Source organism: Eschrichtius robustus, chromosome X (assembly GCF_028021215.1).
Source record: "Eschrichtius robustus isolate mEscRob2 chromosome X, mEscRob2.pri, whole genome shotgun sequence".
NCBI classification, from domain to species: Eukaryota; Metazoa; Chordata; class Mammalia; order Artiodactyla; family Eschrichtiidae; genus Eschrichtius; species Eschrichtius robustus.
Window position 1 is genome coordinate 38613226 of NC_090845.1, and position 16587 is coordinate 38629812.

At 36.5% G+C, this 16587-nt stretch overlaps 1 non-coding gene across 1 annotated transcript; it reads right to left on the reverse strand.

Annotated features, from left to right (window-relative positions):
• Window positions 1–4626: 4626 nt before the first annotated feature.
• On the reverse strand, window positions 4627–4699 carry TRNAK-CUU (transfer RNA lysine (anticodon CUU)). The gene has a single exon. It is a non-coding gene; the product is annotated as a tRNA-Lys (tRNA).
• Between the last annotated feature and the right edge of the window lie 11888 nt (window positions 4700–16587).

Below are 16587 nucleotides of genomic sequence, written 5' to 3' on the forward strand. Positions count from 1 at the left end.
TGCTCAGCTAAGAAACTGGACATTATTGTAAGCGATAAATCCCTTTATCTCTCTGTAACAGAGAATAATCAACACGTGCCTTTCCTGTCCTCAAAGAAACAGTTGTCGTCCTCATAACCTAGTAAGCTACAACTGAATTCATTATCTCATTCACACAAGGCTGCCATTTTAATTTGTGGGAATTACTACAGTAAATAATTTTGTAAGTAGAATAGACAGAAGTCATATCTTTTAAAAGATTTCTTGATCTCTATATTTTAGGGAAAAGTGAATCTTTGATCTTTTGTGACAGAGATGAACTGACCTGATCTGATAGGTTACTGGGGTTTTTTTTTTCGTAATTAACATACAATATTATTGACATTTTTGTGTAACTACACATCTATGAATTCTAACACATCTATAGATCTGTGTAACCACTACCACAGTTAGGACAGAAAACAACTACATCACACACCCCACCACACTCCCTCTTGCTATCTTGTTGTAGCAGGGGTTAGCAAACCACATCCGAGTCAAATCTGGCCTGTGGCCTATCTCTTAGGGCCAGAAGCTAAGAATGGTTTTTACATTTTTAAGCGTTGCAAAAAGTAACAAACAAAAATAAAGAAGAACATGCAACAGAGACCATATGTGACCCACAAAGCCTTCAAGTATTTACTATCTGTCCCTCTGCAGAAAACATTTTATAGTCATGCCCTTGCCCTGCCCCTAACCCTTGGAAACCACTAATCTGTTTTTTGTCACTATAGTTTTATCTTTGAAAGATGTCATACAAATGGAATCACACAACATGCAGCCTTTTGAGACTTTGGAGCACAACGCCTTTGAGAGTCATCCATGACGTTGCATTTGTCAATAGTTCTTTCCTTTTTATTGCTGAGTAGAATTCTATTGTATGGATGTACCACCACTGGTTTATTCATTTACCTGTTGAGGGACATTTGGGTTGTTTCCAGTTTTTTGCATCTATGAATAGAACTGTTATGAACATTCATGTATAGATTTTTGGGTGAATATAAGTTTTCATTTCTCTAGGGAAATACCTAGGAGTGGGATTGCTGGGTCATGTGGTAAGTGTATGTTTAACTTTATAAAAAACTGCCAAAGTGTTTTTCAGAGTGGCCGTGCCAGTTTGCATTCCAACGAGTAAAGTATGAGAGTTCCATTTGCTCTGCTTCCTTGTCAGTATTTTTTATTGTAGCCATTCTAATAGGTATATAGTGGCATTTCCTTGTGGTTTTCATTTGCATTTCCCTAATGGCTAATGATGTTTAATATCTTTTTATGTGATTATTTGCCATCCATATATCCTCTTTGGTGAAGTATTTGTTCAAGTCTTTTGCCATTTAAAAAAATTTTTTTTAACTTAATTTTATTTAACTTTTTATACAGCAGGTTCTTATTAGTTATCCATTTTATACATATTAGTGTATATATGTCAATCCCAATCTCCCAATTCATCTTAAAAAAACCTTTTTATTATGAAATAACTAAATTCATAGGATATTGCAAAGATAGTACAGAGAGGTCCCATGTACCCTTCACCCAGGTTCCCCCAATGGTTACATCTTACATAACTATAGTAATAATATCAAAACCAGGAATTGACATTGGTATGATGTGTGTATATAGTTCTATGCCATATTGTCATTTGTGTAGATTTGTATAACCACCACTGCAAGTAAGATGCAGGGCTGCTCCATCACCACAAATATCTCCCTTGAGCTACCCCTTTATAGTCAGCCATAACCTCCCCTCAATCATCCCTAATCCCTGGCACCCAGTAATTTGTTTTCCATCTCTATACTTTTGTCACGTTGAGAATGCTATATAAATGGAATCATATAGTCTGTAACAGTTTGAGATTGCCTTTATTTTACTCAGCATGATACTCTCAGGATCCATCCAAGTTGTTGCATGTATCAAGAGTTTGTTGCTTTTTATTGCACAGTAATTATTCCATGGTATAGATGTACCATGGTATGTTTAACCATTCAATTATTGAGGAACGTTTTGGTTGTTTCGAGTTTTTGGCTATTGCAAATAATGTTACTCTGATCATTTGTGTACAGGTTTGTGTGGACATAAATTTTCATATCTCTGGGTTAAATGCTCAGGAGTGTGATTTCTGGGTTGTATTTTAAGTTTTTGTCCAGTTAAAAAACTGGGCTGTTTGTTTTCTTACTGTGTAGTTTTGAGAGTTCTTTATACATACTGGATACAAGTCTTTCTTTCAAATGGATCATATTTTCGGTGTCATGTCTAAGGAATCTTTGCCTAACCATTGACAATGACGATTTTCTCCTGCTTTTCATTCTAAAAGGTTTACATTTAGATATGGGATCCATTTTGAATTAATTTTGGGACAAGGTATGAGACTTTGATCCAGGTTCACTTTTTTTTTGCATGTGGATGTTCAATGGTTTTAATACCATTTGTTGAATAGTCTTTTCCTTCTCTGTTGAATTGCCCAGTATGGTATATCATACAATGCAATGTTATTTGGCAATTAGAAAAGGAGTGAAGTACTGATACTTGCTACAATAGGAATGAACATTGAAAACATTAAACTAAGTGAGAGAAGCCAGTCACAGAAGGCTACATATTGTATTCATTCCATTTATATGAAATGTCCAGAATAGGCAAATCCATAGAGACAGAAAGTAGATTGTTGGTCGCCTAGGGCTGGTGGGTTTGGGAGGAAATGAGGAGTGACTGATAATAGATACAGGGTTTCTTTTGGAGGGGATACAGTTCTAAAAGTGATTGTGGCGATAGTTGCAGAACTTTGTTAACATTACTAAAAAACATTGAATTGTACACCTTAAATGAACTGTATGGTATGTGAATAGCATTTCAACAAAGCTGTTATAAAAACTTTTTTTTGAAAAAGAATGTTTGTGAAATCAAGCAATGACAGAGCATAGCAACAAGCAAAAATTGAAGATAACTGAGCAAAAAGTAAGTAGTTTCAGACAATTTTAGAGAAGGGCAATAGTAAGGGTTGCTCAGAAAGCTATTTTGACTTTATAAAGTGTTCAATGAGTTCTGAACATAAATTTCTTTAAAATGACCAAAGCCTATCATTGAGCGCTCATAGGAGTGTAGATTGACATAAGCTTTATGGAAAGCAAGTTGTCAATGTATATCAAGAGTTTCTTTTAAACCCTAAGAATCTTTTACCCAGTAATTCCACTTTGAGAAATTTATAATCCTAAGAAAATAACTTAAAATACATTCAAAGATTTATGGGGGGATGGAAGAGGGATGGATTGGGAGTTTGGGATTAGCAGATGCAAACTGGTATATACAGAACAGATAAACAACAAGGTCCTACTGTATAGCACAGGGAACTATATTCAATATCCTGTGATAAACCATAATGGGAAACAATGTGAAAAAGAATGTATATATATGTATAACTGAGTCACTTTGCTGTACAGCAGTAATTAACACAACATTGTAATTCAACTATATTTCAATTTAAAAAAAGCAAAAAAAAAATTGAATGGTAGAAGAGAAAATGTTTGTAGGAAGAAGGTACAGATGGAATGATGTGGATGTTTAGAGAATAACCATTTCAAAAAAATATATACACTAAACCTTAAAAAAAGATTTTGAACAAAGATAATACTAAAAGTTTAGAGATAATTGAAGAGAACATGGCTAAGTACAACCATGCAATGAACATTGACCAGTCGTCGAAAAATCTGTTTTCTAACACCTTTATGGAGATGTAACTGATACATGAGAAACTGCATATACTTAAAGTATACAGTTTGATAACTTTTGACGTATATGTATCTATTAAAATATCACCTTCATAGGATAATGAACATGTTCATCACCCCAAAAAGTTTCCTCATCCCCCTTCTTCTTGCTCCTCACCAACTGCCACCACCCGCCAGGCAACCACTAATCTGTTTTCTGACACTATTGATTAGTTTGCATTTTCTAGAATTATATATAAGCGGAATTATACTACTGTGTACGTTTTTTGGTCTGGGTTATTTCACTTAGAATAATTATTTTTGTGATTCATCTGCGTCATTGTGTGTGTCGATAGTTTATTCCTTTTGAATGGTGAGTAGTATTCCATTGTATGGATGTACCATTTATTTATTCATTCACCTATTGATGGCTAGTTGAGTGATTGTTTCAAGTTCTTGGCTATAAATAAAGCTGTTATGAAAATTCATGGACAAGTCCTTGTATTGACATAAGCTTTCGTTTCTCCTAGATAAATACCTAGAAGTGGAATAGCTGGATCACATGGTAGGTGTATATACAACCTCTTGAGCAACTTCCAGTTGTCTTCCAAAGTGGTTGTACATTTGTACATTTTATAGTCCAGTCAGCAGTGTATACAAATTACAGTTCTTTCACACCCATATCAACTCTTGGCACGGTCTTCATTTTAGCCATTTTAAAAGGTGTGAGATAGTATTTCATTGTGGTTGTTTTTCTTTTTTGGTCTGGTAAGAAGTATTTATTATCTTATTATTGGTTTTGGATTGCATATATGACCAATAGATCAAATCTGTTAATCAAATGTTATTTACTTATTCATTCATTCATTCGTTTATTTATTTACGCCATGCAGTGTGGCTTGAGGGAGCTTAGTTCCCCGACCAGGGATCAAACCTGGGTCCTCAGCAGTAAGAGCACAGAGCCCTAACCACTGGACTACCAGGGAATTCCCTTCATTGTGGTTTTAATTTCCATCTCCCAAATAACTAGTGATTTTGAACATTTTTTCATGTGCTTATTTGCCATCCATATATCTTCTTTGGTGAAGCATCTATACAAATATTTTGCTCACTTTTATTTTTTGGGTTGTTTGTTTTCTTTTTTTTTTTTTTTTAAACCCCACATTTGTTTTTTGTTTTTTGTTTTATTTATTTTTGGCTGTGTTGGGTCTTCGTTTCTGTGCAAGGGCTTTCTGTAGTTGTGGCAAGTGGGGGCCACTCTTCATCGCGGTGCGTGGGCCTCTCACTATTGCGGCCTCTCTTGTTGCGGAGCACAGGCTCCAGACGTGCAGGCTCAGTAGTTGTGGCTCACGGGCCCAGTTGCTCCGCGGCATGTGGGATCTTCCCAGACCAGGGCTCGAACCTGTGTCCCCTGCATTAGCAGGCAGATTCTCAACCACTGCGCCACCAGGGAAGCCCGGGTTGTTTGCTTTCTTATTATTGAGCTTTGAGGGTTCTTTACATATTCTCAATACAAGCCCTTTATCACATATATGATTTACAAATATTTTCTCCCAGTATGTTGCTTATCTTTTCATTCTCTTAACAGTATCTTTTAAAGAGGAAAAGTTTTACATTTTGATGAAATCCAATTTATCAGTTTTTTTTTCATGGATTGAGCTTTTGGTGCTATTTCAAGGAAATTTTTGCTTAACTCAAGACCACAGTTTTCTGTTTTCTTCTAAACGTTATAGAATTTTTACATTTAGGTCATTGATCTCTTTTGAATCCATTTTTGTTGTGAGGTATGGATTCAAATACATTTTTATTTTGCATGTGGATAGCCAGTTGTTCCAGCACAATTTGTTGAAAAGGCTATCCCTGCTCCACTGAATTGTTTTTGTACCTTTGTCAAAAATCAGTTGTCCATATATGTGTATGTTTATTTCTGGACTCTACTCCATTCCACTGATCTAATCACCCACCTATCATGACGTCAGTCCCACAGTGTCTTGATTACTGTAGCTTTATAATAAGACTTTGAAATCAATTAGTTTTATCTTTTAATTTTGTTCCTCTTTTTCAAAGTTATTTTGGCTATTCTAGGTCCTTTGCATTTCTATGAAATTTAGGACCATCTTGTCAGCTTCTACCAAAAAGACTGCTGAAATTTTGACTGGGATTGCATTTAATCTACAGATTAATTTGGGGAGAATTGACATAATAAGCCTTATGACACATGAATATAATATATCTCTCCATTTATTTAGGTCTTATTTAATTTCAGCAATGCTTTGTAGTTTTTAGTATACAGATTTTCCACAATTTTGTTAGATTTACTGCTAAGTTTTTACTATTTTTTGATGCTACTCTAAATGGTATTTTAAATTTTTAATTTCTGACTGTTAATGGTACATAAACATATAATTGATTTTTGTATATTGATCCAAACTTCCATTCCTGGGACAAACCCCACTTGGTCATGACACATTATACTTTAATATATTGTTGGATTCAATTTGCTAAAATTTTGTTTAGAATTTTTGCATCTATGTTCGTGAGGGATATGATCTTTAATTTTCCCTTCTTGTAATGTCCTTATTAGGTTTTGGTGTCAAGGTAGTGCCAGACTTATAGAATGAATTGGGAAGTATTTCTTTCTCTTCAGTTTTTTTGTAAGAGTTGCAAAGAATTCGTATTAATTCTTCCTTAAATGTTTCATAGAATTCACCAGTGATGACATCTAGGCCTGGTATTTTCTTTGTAGGAAGGTTTTTAACTGAAAATTCAATTTATTTAATATAGTACTTTTTCAGTTTTCTGTTTTTTCTTCAGTGAACTCAAGAAAATCAATTTTATTGCTCTCAAAGTAGCAGCTTTGGGTTTCATTTGTTTTCTCTGTCATTTTTCTGTTGTCTATTTCACTGATTTCTGCTCCGATATTTATTATTTTCCTTCTTCTGCTTAGTTTGGGTTTAATTTGCTCTTCTTTTTCTAGTTTCTTAAGGTAGAAGTTAATGTAATTGATTTGAGACCTTTCTTATTTTCCAACATAAGTATTTAGTGCTATAAAATGTGCCCTAGGTACTGTTTTAGTGGCATCCCACAATTGTGATATGTTATGTTTTCATTTTCATTCAATTCAAAATACTTCCTAATTTTCCTTCTGATTTCTTCTTTGACCCATGGGTTATTTAGATGTGTGTTATTTAGCTTTCAAGTGTTTATGGATTTTTCAGATATTTTTGTTGTTGATTTTTAATTTAAATTCCATTGTGCTTAGAGAATGTATTCTATATGACTTAGGTCCTTTTAAATTTACTGAGACTGATTTTATAGCTCCCAGTGTGGTCTATCTTGGTAAATGTTCCATACACAGTTGAGAAGAATATGTGTTCTGCTGTTGTTAGATGGGATGTTTTATAAATGTCACTTAGGTCAAATTGGTTGATTGTGTTGTTCGTTCAAGTCTTCTATAACTTTACAGCTTTTCTTTCTGCTTGCTCTATCAATTATTTAGAGGGGGTATTGAAGTAAACTATAATTGTGGATTTGTCTACTTTTCTGTTCAGTTCTCTCAGACTTTGCCTCATATATTTTGAAACTCTGTTATAAGGTATATGAATGTTTTGGATTATGTCCTCCTAATGAATTGACCCCTTTATCAGTATGAAATGATCTTCTTTTTCCCTGATAGTATTCTCTGCTCTGAAATCTACTTTGTCTGATATTAATCTAGCTGTTCAAGCTTTCTTTTGATTCGTGTTAGCATGATATCTCTTTTTCCATTATTTTACATTTAATCTACTTACGTTTTTATATTTAAAGTGAATTTCTTAACTTGTACTCTTATGAGAAAAAAATTTAGATAATTGTGTGATGAAAAGGAACCAGTAAAGTTAACTTTAAAAGTACTAGAGCCCAGTTGAAAAGACAAGCCAACATAATAAGTATCTGGGCTTGTACTTTCAAATGAGTAATTACTCACAGAACTCTGATTTTTTTTTTTTTTTTTGGTTGAGATTTTTCCTTACAGATACAACTGGGAAGTGACTAAGTTCTGGCTAATAAGATGTAAGCAGAAGTTTTGGGTGGGGATTCTGGGAAATCTCTTTTAAAAGGAAGTTGACTCACCTGGAAAGTGGTCTTTTGCCCCTTTTCTCTTTCCTCTCTCTTCCAGCCTGGAATGCAGACACAATGGCTACAGTTGCAGTGGCCATCTTGCAACCATGAGGCAAACTTTCGGGTGGAAGTTGTATGCTAAGAAGGGCAAAGCAACAAGATAGGCAAAACCTGGGACTTGGATGACTTCATGGGCTTGTCAGGCCACCACTACATTGCCTACCTCTACCTGCAAAAGAGAAAAATAAACTCCCAATTTATTTCAGCCATTCTTTATTGAGAGTCTGTTACTAGCAGATGAACACAATTCCTTAATGATGCACTCATATCCACGTGGTAAGCACCATCTTCTCCCCCATACTCTTCTTCAGATGAGACCAGTGTGAGCCTGACGTGGAATACTGTGGACCACTAAGTTAGGGTTGTGTCTCAGCCAGTCTTTCCCTCCACTTCCAAACATTGTGCCTGACTAATAGTAGGTGCTCAGTAAAAATTTATTGACCAATCAGGGGCCTGGTTTAGTCTGGATCCATAACTCTCAGACTCCAGTCTCCAGTTTGGTCAGGTTAGCCGTGTTCTATAGCCATCGTGGATCCTGCTTGAAAACAGCAAACAAACCTTGCTTCACTTTCAAGGTAGTGGAATCCAGAACAATCACGAGGATATTTAAAATAGTAAAGGGCCTTTAAAAACAGGAGGTCAGGACAATCCCTAAAATGATAAAAGGCAGATGACAATAGAGGTAGAAGAAGAGATTCTGGGTCTATGTTTATTTCCTAATCCAGCTCTCTGTGGTACATTTTATGTCTCTTGTTCATCTCTCCTGCCCTTTGGAGCACAAATGCTCATCTGCTTAAACATTTGTGAAATTATCATTTAAAACAGAGTGACCTACATAAATAAGTAATTATCATGGATTAATAAATAATAAGCAAAGGAAGGAAGAGGGAATACACACACATGCTCATGGGTGACACACATAAAGAATCAACAGTGGTGATCTTCCAGGTCACCAGGACAGGGGAAAACCATGAGGGAAGAGAGAAGAGTCAGATTCAGAATATGCCCAGAAAAGGTTCACATAAACATTAGAGGAAGGAAGCCTTGCAAACTAGATAAATTTTCTCTGACTTTCAAAAATGCATTTTAAATTGCCTGGAATTGCTGGCACCTGGCTCTCCTTCCAGACTGTGGGGACTATGTTATCCCTATGACAAACCTACAGCCAAAGAAAAGAAAATCTGTTAGCCCTTCAAACAAGAAGGTCCTGGAGACCATGTCTCTAGGAAAGAGGACAGGAAGCAGTTTAAGCCATAGAATGAACTTCTCATACGACGTTTTCTTGTGACACAAGGTCAAGAGTTTATGATCCTAACATCATGGGAGTGTGTTTGGTTCCTAATTTGAAGACTATGTGGCATATGATAGAATATTCAGAGGCAGTAGGGTGGACTCGTAGGAATAGAACCATAAGAAGTCATAGATTCAGACTTTTTGTCCTCACTATACTTGTAACTTTCCCATCACAATTTTGTCTCTTGCATTTTATCCTTGGCTCAGCATATTTTTTTGATTTTATTTTTTACATGATATTTTCTTTCTCCAGCTTTTTTTATTTTGAAATTTTTTAATCTTACAGAAAAGTTGTAAAGATAGTACAGTGAATACCCACATACCCTCCACTTATATTCACCGGTTGTTAACATTTTGCCATACTTGTTTTCTATTTAAGTGTGTTTTTGTGTAAATGTTCACACACACACACACACACACACACACACATACACACACGCACACTCTCTCTTTTTTTGTTAATGATCCGAGAGATTTAAACCTAAGTTTCAGACATCTTGACATTTCACTCATACATACTTCAAGCATATTTTTCTTAAGAAATATTACATTCTTCTATATAACTATAATACAATTATCACACTTAGGAAAACTATCACACTCAGGAAATCTAACATTGATATGCCTGTTATCTAATATGTATTCTGCATTCCTATTTCTTCAATTGTCCCAGTAACAATAATGTCCTTTATACTGCATTTTTAAATTTTATTTATTTATTTATTTATTTATTCTTGGCTGTGCTGGGTCTTCGTCTCTGTGCAAGGGCTTTCCCTAGTTGCGGCGAGTGGGGGCCTCTCTTCATTGCAGTGCGCGGGTCTCTCACTATCGCGGCCTCTCTTGTTGCGGAGCACAGGCTCCAGACGCGCAGGCTCAGTAGTTGTGGCTCACGGGCCCAGTTGCTCCGCAGCATGTGGGATCGTCCCAGACCAGGGCTCGAACCCGTGTCCCCTGCATTGGCAGGCAGACTCTCAACCACTGCACCACCAGGGAAGCCCTATACTGCATTTTTAATATCCACAATCCCATTAAAGATCGCACATTGTATTCAGTTGCCATGTCTCTTTACCTTCTTTTAAAGAAATTTCCTGAACTTTTTTATCTTTCATGACATTGACATTTTTGAAGAGTCCAGGTCAGCTCTTTTGCATAATGTTCCTGAATTTGGTTTGTCTGATCATTTCCTTATGATTAGAATCTTTTTTTAAACAAAAACCCATGGCTTGGGCTTCCCTGATGGCGCAGTGGTTGAGAATCTGCCTGCCAATGCAGGGGACGCGGGTTCGAGCCCTGGTCTGGGAAGATCCCACATGCCGCGGAGCAACTGGGCCCGTGAGCCACAACTACTGAGCCTGTGCGTCTGGAGCCTGTGCTCCGCAACAAGAGAGGCTGCGATAGTGAGAGGCCCGCACACCGCGATGAAGAGTGGCCCCCACTCGCCGCAACTGGAGAAAGCCCTCACACAGAAACGAAGACCCAACACAGTCAAAAATAAAAAAAATAATAAATAAATAATAAATTAAAAAAAAAACCCATGGCTTATTAAGAAATACATCTTACAGTCAATAGTGTGCCATAGTATCATTGTTAATACTTTTCTTGGTGGTAGTAAAATATTACAATCACTTGTCTATGAATGCATTAGGAGTGAACCTAATTATCCAGATTTATGAATAATTCTCTCAGAAGGAAGTGAGATGGATGTGTTTAGAGGTTTCACATGACCTTAGTATTCTGTGAGAATCTTTTTTTTTTTAAAACAGGAATACGGCATGCATGATGTGTGTCCTCAACGCATCACATCACAGAACGCCTGATGTCAATTTTTCCCATTTTGGTGACATTACCTTTGCTCATTTGGTTCAAGTGGTATCCACCAGACCATTTACAAAAGTATCTGTTTTTTCTCTTTGTAATTAATAATTGCAACTAGTGGTACTTTGAGACTGTGTGACTATATCCTTCCCTAACAATGTTTCACTCAATGATTTAACATCTACTGATGATTCTTGCCTGAATCAATTACTACAGTAGTGATTGCAAAATGTTAGTTTTCTAATTCTAACAATCCTACATGTATCAGCTGGCATTCTTCTCTGAACAACTTTCCCTTCACCCGCCCCCCCCCATCCTTAATATTTTTAATGAGTAGTGTTGGCATGAATTCTTTTTTAATTCAATGTGTTATCATCAATTTTAGTCGTTATTCATTTTGATATACAAATTGTCGCATGTTTAGCAAGTGGGAGCCCTTTCAAGCTAGCTTCTGTCTTCCTTTTATATGACCTCAACAGTTTTTGAGTACTGCTTCCATATTTCCTGGCACAAGATATTCCAAGTCACTCTTATAACTCACCTATTCCAGCCTAGAGTCATCCACTTCTCCAAAGAGCCCTGGTTCTTTTTAATGGGATATAATTTCTACAAAAGAAGATCTGGGAACCTAGGTGTGCTTATTACTATTGAAGTATTAGCCACAGATATTTTAAACAGAAAAGAAATACCATTGCCCTCATACCAATCAGAATGGCCATCATTAAAAAGTCTACATACAATAAATGCTAGAGAGGGTATGGAGAAAAGGACACCCTCCTGCACTGTTCATGGGAATGTAAATTGGTGTGACCACTAAGGAAAACAGTCTGGAGGTTCCTTAAAAAACTAAAAATAGAGTTACCATATGATCATGCAATCCCACTCTTGGGCATATATCTGGAGAAAACTCTAATTTGAAAAGATACATGCACCCCGATGTTCCTAGCAGCACTATTTACAATAGCCAAGACATGGAAGCAACCTAAGTGCCCATTGACAGATGAATGGATAAAAAAGATGTGGTACATATACACAATGGAATATTACTTGGCCATAAAAGAGGATGAAATAATGCCATTTGCAGCAACATGGATGGACCTAGAGATGATCATACTAAGTGAAGTAAGTCAGACAGAGAATGACAAATATCATATGATATCACTTATACGTGGAATCTTTAAAAAATGATACAAATGAACTTATTTACAAAACAGAAATAGACTCACAGACAGAGAAAATAAACTTATGATTACCAAAGGGGATAGCAGGGGGTGGGGGGAAAGATAAATTAGGAGTTTGGGATTAACATATACACACTACTATATATAAAAGAGGTAAACAACAAGGACCTACTGTATAGCACAGGGAACTATACTCAATATCTTATAATAACCTGTAATGGAAAGAATCTGAAAAAGAATATATATATATATGACTGAATCATTTTGCTGTATACCTGAAACTAACATAACATTGTGAATTAACTATACTTCAATTTAAAAATGGTTATAAAAAAAGAAAAAAGAAATATCATTGAAAATGATAATTTCAGATGGACTCTGTAAGGATGAATGAGACAAGAATGTAAGAAAAGTAAGAATATTTTAGAAGGTAGGTAATAATTCCAATAATGATTTTTATTTGTGTAACATAATCTAAGTACATGACACCTAGTAATGTCAAAATTGAAGCTCAGAGAAATCCCAAAAAGCTATACTGAACATGCCCTCATCAACACGGTAATATGTATTTTCCACATATAATCTAGAAAGTGATTTCCATCATTTAATGTAGATTTTAAGCTCCAAATTTATATTTATAGTAAAATTTTCTGCCTAAGTTCTCAACCTCATTTGTACTTACAACTATGTTCAGATTTTATTTGAGGAAGGGGGAGAAAAGATGAATGAAGAAAGAAAAAGGAAACACAGAGTGCTTCAATTAGAGAAAATCACTGGATTTCCGGTAGTTGAATTTATCATCTGAATGAGTCTTGGCATAAAGCATAGGTTTATAAGGGGATTTCTTTAATTCTCAGGGTTTCTGTGTGACAAGCTATTAACAACTATGCAGTACTTCCCACTCCCCCTAGAACTGAGCAAAGTAGGAGCTTTCATAAATTATTTAAAAATAAATAGTGGTTGTATATATAACACACGTAAAGCTGAGTTATACCATGTTCCAGTCTTAACATAGTGCTCTTTTCAAAGAAATGTCAGTTCAACATTCAAGAAACAATTTCAAAAGCAATTTAATTTTTTAATAAAATAATTTTTAAAATTCCAAGAGGGGTTCTATTCCCATTACACAAGAAAACTTTCTCCCCATCTTTATTGAGGTATAACTGACAAAAAATTGTATATATTTAGGTGACTGATTTGATGTTTTGACATACATATACATTATAAAATAATAACCACAATCAAGTTAATGAACATATCTATCACCTCCCATAATTACCTTTCTTCTTTGTGTGTGTCTGTGTGTGTTGAGAAAACTTAAGATCTACCCTCTTAGCAAATTTCAATTATACAATCTGGTATTGTTGTCTATAATTCACATTGCTGTACATTAGATCATCAGAACTTATTCATCCTGAAACTTTGTACCCCTTGACCAACATCTCCCCATGGCCCTCTCCATACAGCCCCTGGCAATCACCATTCTACTTCCTGCTTCTATGAATTCAACTATTTTAGATTCCTCATGTAAGTGAGATCATGCAGTATTTGTCTTCCTGTGTCTGGAATATTTCACTCAGCATAATGTCCTCCAGGTTCATCCATGTTGATACAAATGGCAGGATTTCCTTCTTTTTAAAAAGTGAATAATATTCCATATTTTATATACATACACACACACACACACACACACACACATCTTCTTTATCCATTCATCCATTGATTGACATAGGTTGTTTTCATGTCTTGGCTATTGTGAATAATGCTGCAATGAACATGGGGGGTACAGATATCGCTTCAAGATAACTGATTTCATTTCCTTTCCGTTTATACCCAAAAGTGGGCTTGCTGAACCATAAAATAGTTCTTTATTTAATTTTTTGAGAAACCTCCATACTGTTTTCCATAATGGCTATACTAATTTACATTTCCACCAACAGTGCACAAGGGTTCCCTCTTCTTCACATTATTGCCAACACTTCCGATCTTTGGGGGTTTTTTGATAACTGCCATCCTAATAGGTGTGAGGTGATACCTTACTATCATTCTGATTTGCATTTCCCTGGTGATTAGTGATGCTGAGCACCTTTAAGTATACTGTTGACCATTTGCCTGTCTTCTTTTGAGAAATGTCTGTTCATGTCCTTTGCCCATTTTTATTTTTATTTTTATTTTTTTTAAATTAATTAATTAATTTATTTATTTTTGGCTGTGTTGGGTCTTCGTTTCTGTGCGAGGGCTTTCTCCAGTTGTGGCAAGTGGGGGCCACTCCTCATCGCGGTGCGTGGGCCTCTCACTATTGCGGCCTCTCTTGGGAGCACACGCTCCAGACGCGCAGGCTCAGTAGTCGTGGCTCACGGGCCCAGTTGCTCCGCGGCATGTGGGATCCTCCCAGACCAGGGCTCGAACCCGTGTCCCCTGCATTAGCAGGCAGATTCTCAACCACTGCGCCACCAGGGAAGCCCTGCCCATTTTTAAATTGGGGTGTTGTTTTTGTTTTGTTATTGAGTTGTATGAGTTCCTTTTATATTTTGAATATTAACTTCTTATCAGAGATATGGTTTGCAAATATTTTCTCCCAATCTATAGGTTGCCTTTTCACTCTGTTCATTGTTTCCTTTGCTGTGAAGAAGCTTTTTAGTCTGATATAATCCCACTTGCCTATTTTTGCTTTTGTTGCCTGTGTTTCCAGTGTCATAACCAAAAACTCATAGCCCAGACCAATGTGTAGAAGCTTTTTCACTATGCTTTCTCCTAGTAGTTTTATGGTTTCAGGTCTTACATTTAAGTTTAATCCATTTTGAGTCAATTTTTGTATATGGTGTGAGATAAGTGTCCAATTTCTTTCTTCTGCATGTGGATATCCAGTTTTCACAGAACCATTTATTAAGAGATTATCCTTTTACCATTGTGTGTTCTTGGCACCCTTGTTGAAGATCAGGGGACCGTAGGTGCATGGATTTATTTAGGGGCTCTTTCTTTATTCTACATAGGAAAACTTTAAAAAATATATTTCCTCATTTCTCCTTCTCTTTCCATCCCCCAACCTCAACATCACACATACATGACAGAGACCCCAAAGGGTTTCCCTCCAAAATCCTCCATCCTCTCTCAAACTCATTTAGAGGTTGCTTTTGTCTTTTTCTGCCTCTTTTAACACCTTCCAGCTCTACTCATATCTCTTCTGCTAGTACCCTGTGCCCTTTTTGGTATAAATCAATTAAGCTTATTCAAGTACCTCTAACTTGTCCCCTTCACCAATTACTCAAGCCTGGAACCTAGCTTCTTATTGGACAGGGAAGTGGGTTAGGTTATGGATAATTCTCTGATGTTAACATGTTTCTCCCCACTCATATATATTCATTACATATCAGTTATAATTTAGTGCAGCTGCCAACATGTGACTTATTTAATGCAGGACAAAAGTGAAAATCTTATTCTATATTTTGTATCAAGTTTTAGATATACAAAAGTAAGTATTCTGGGGGGGATGTTTTGAAAACCCCCATGGAAGCTTGACTTTCTGGTACCTCCCAAGGAATTGCTTTTCCTTCCTATGAAAAAGAGATTTTTTTAATATTTGTGATCAGTGTTTTAAAGCAAGATCTGCCAAACATTACTGTATCTTTCTATGGAGGTACCTACATGTTTGTACCCAGGAAGAATAAATAACAACTGCAAATCCCATTCTTATATTTCAGGATCCTAAGGGCAACCCCACTTCATCCTAATCTATGTAGAAGGTTTGCCTGGTTGTTTAAGGCTTAATTTTTAAGGGGAAAAAAGAATGCAGAAGCATTGCCTATTATCAGGCTAAGAGAATTAACAATAGCAAAGATAATATATCAGTTGTAAAGACTCCCAGCTCTGTTTCAGTGGCAAATATTAGCCTGAAGCACTCAAGCACCAGATCAACTGGAACCTAATGGATAATGATGTTGACCTTTTCTGACCCTTGTGACTTCAATCAACTAAAGCTTGGACTCTGTCGACCACCCAAGCCCTTTCATGAATATGCAGGTACGCTTAGCTTAAAACTTCCCCAATTTTGCTGTTTGGGGAGACACTGCTTTGGGAAAGATCCCTGGTGCTCTCCTTACTTGCTACAAGTAATAATAAGTCCTTCATCCTCCTGATCTTTGGCTTGGTTGGTCTTTTGGCTTGACACCCACCAAGAGGTGAACCCAGTTTTTGGGTAACACTGGCACTTGCAGAGGTGGTGGATTAGGAGTTGTCTCAAACTATGACTGGCATGCCAGGACCGTCCCAGCATGCACCCCGGCCCACACCTGGTGCCCACTCCAGCCCCTCTTGTGTCACTGCTGCTCCCCTCTGGGGCAAAAGTGCTATTGCTGGCAGAGGGGAGACTACACACATAGAGGGAAAGAAACCAGTTTGGACCCAACCCTCAGGGCTTCTTCTCC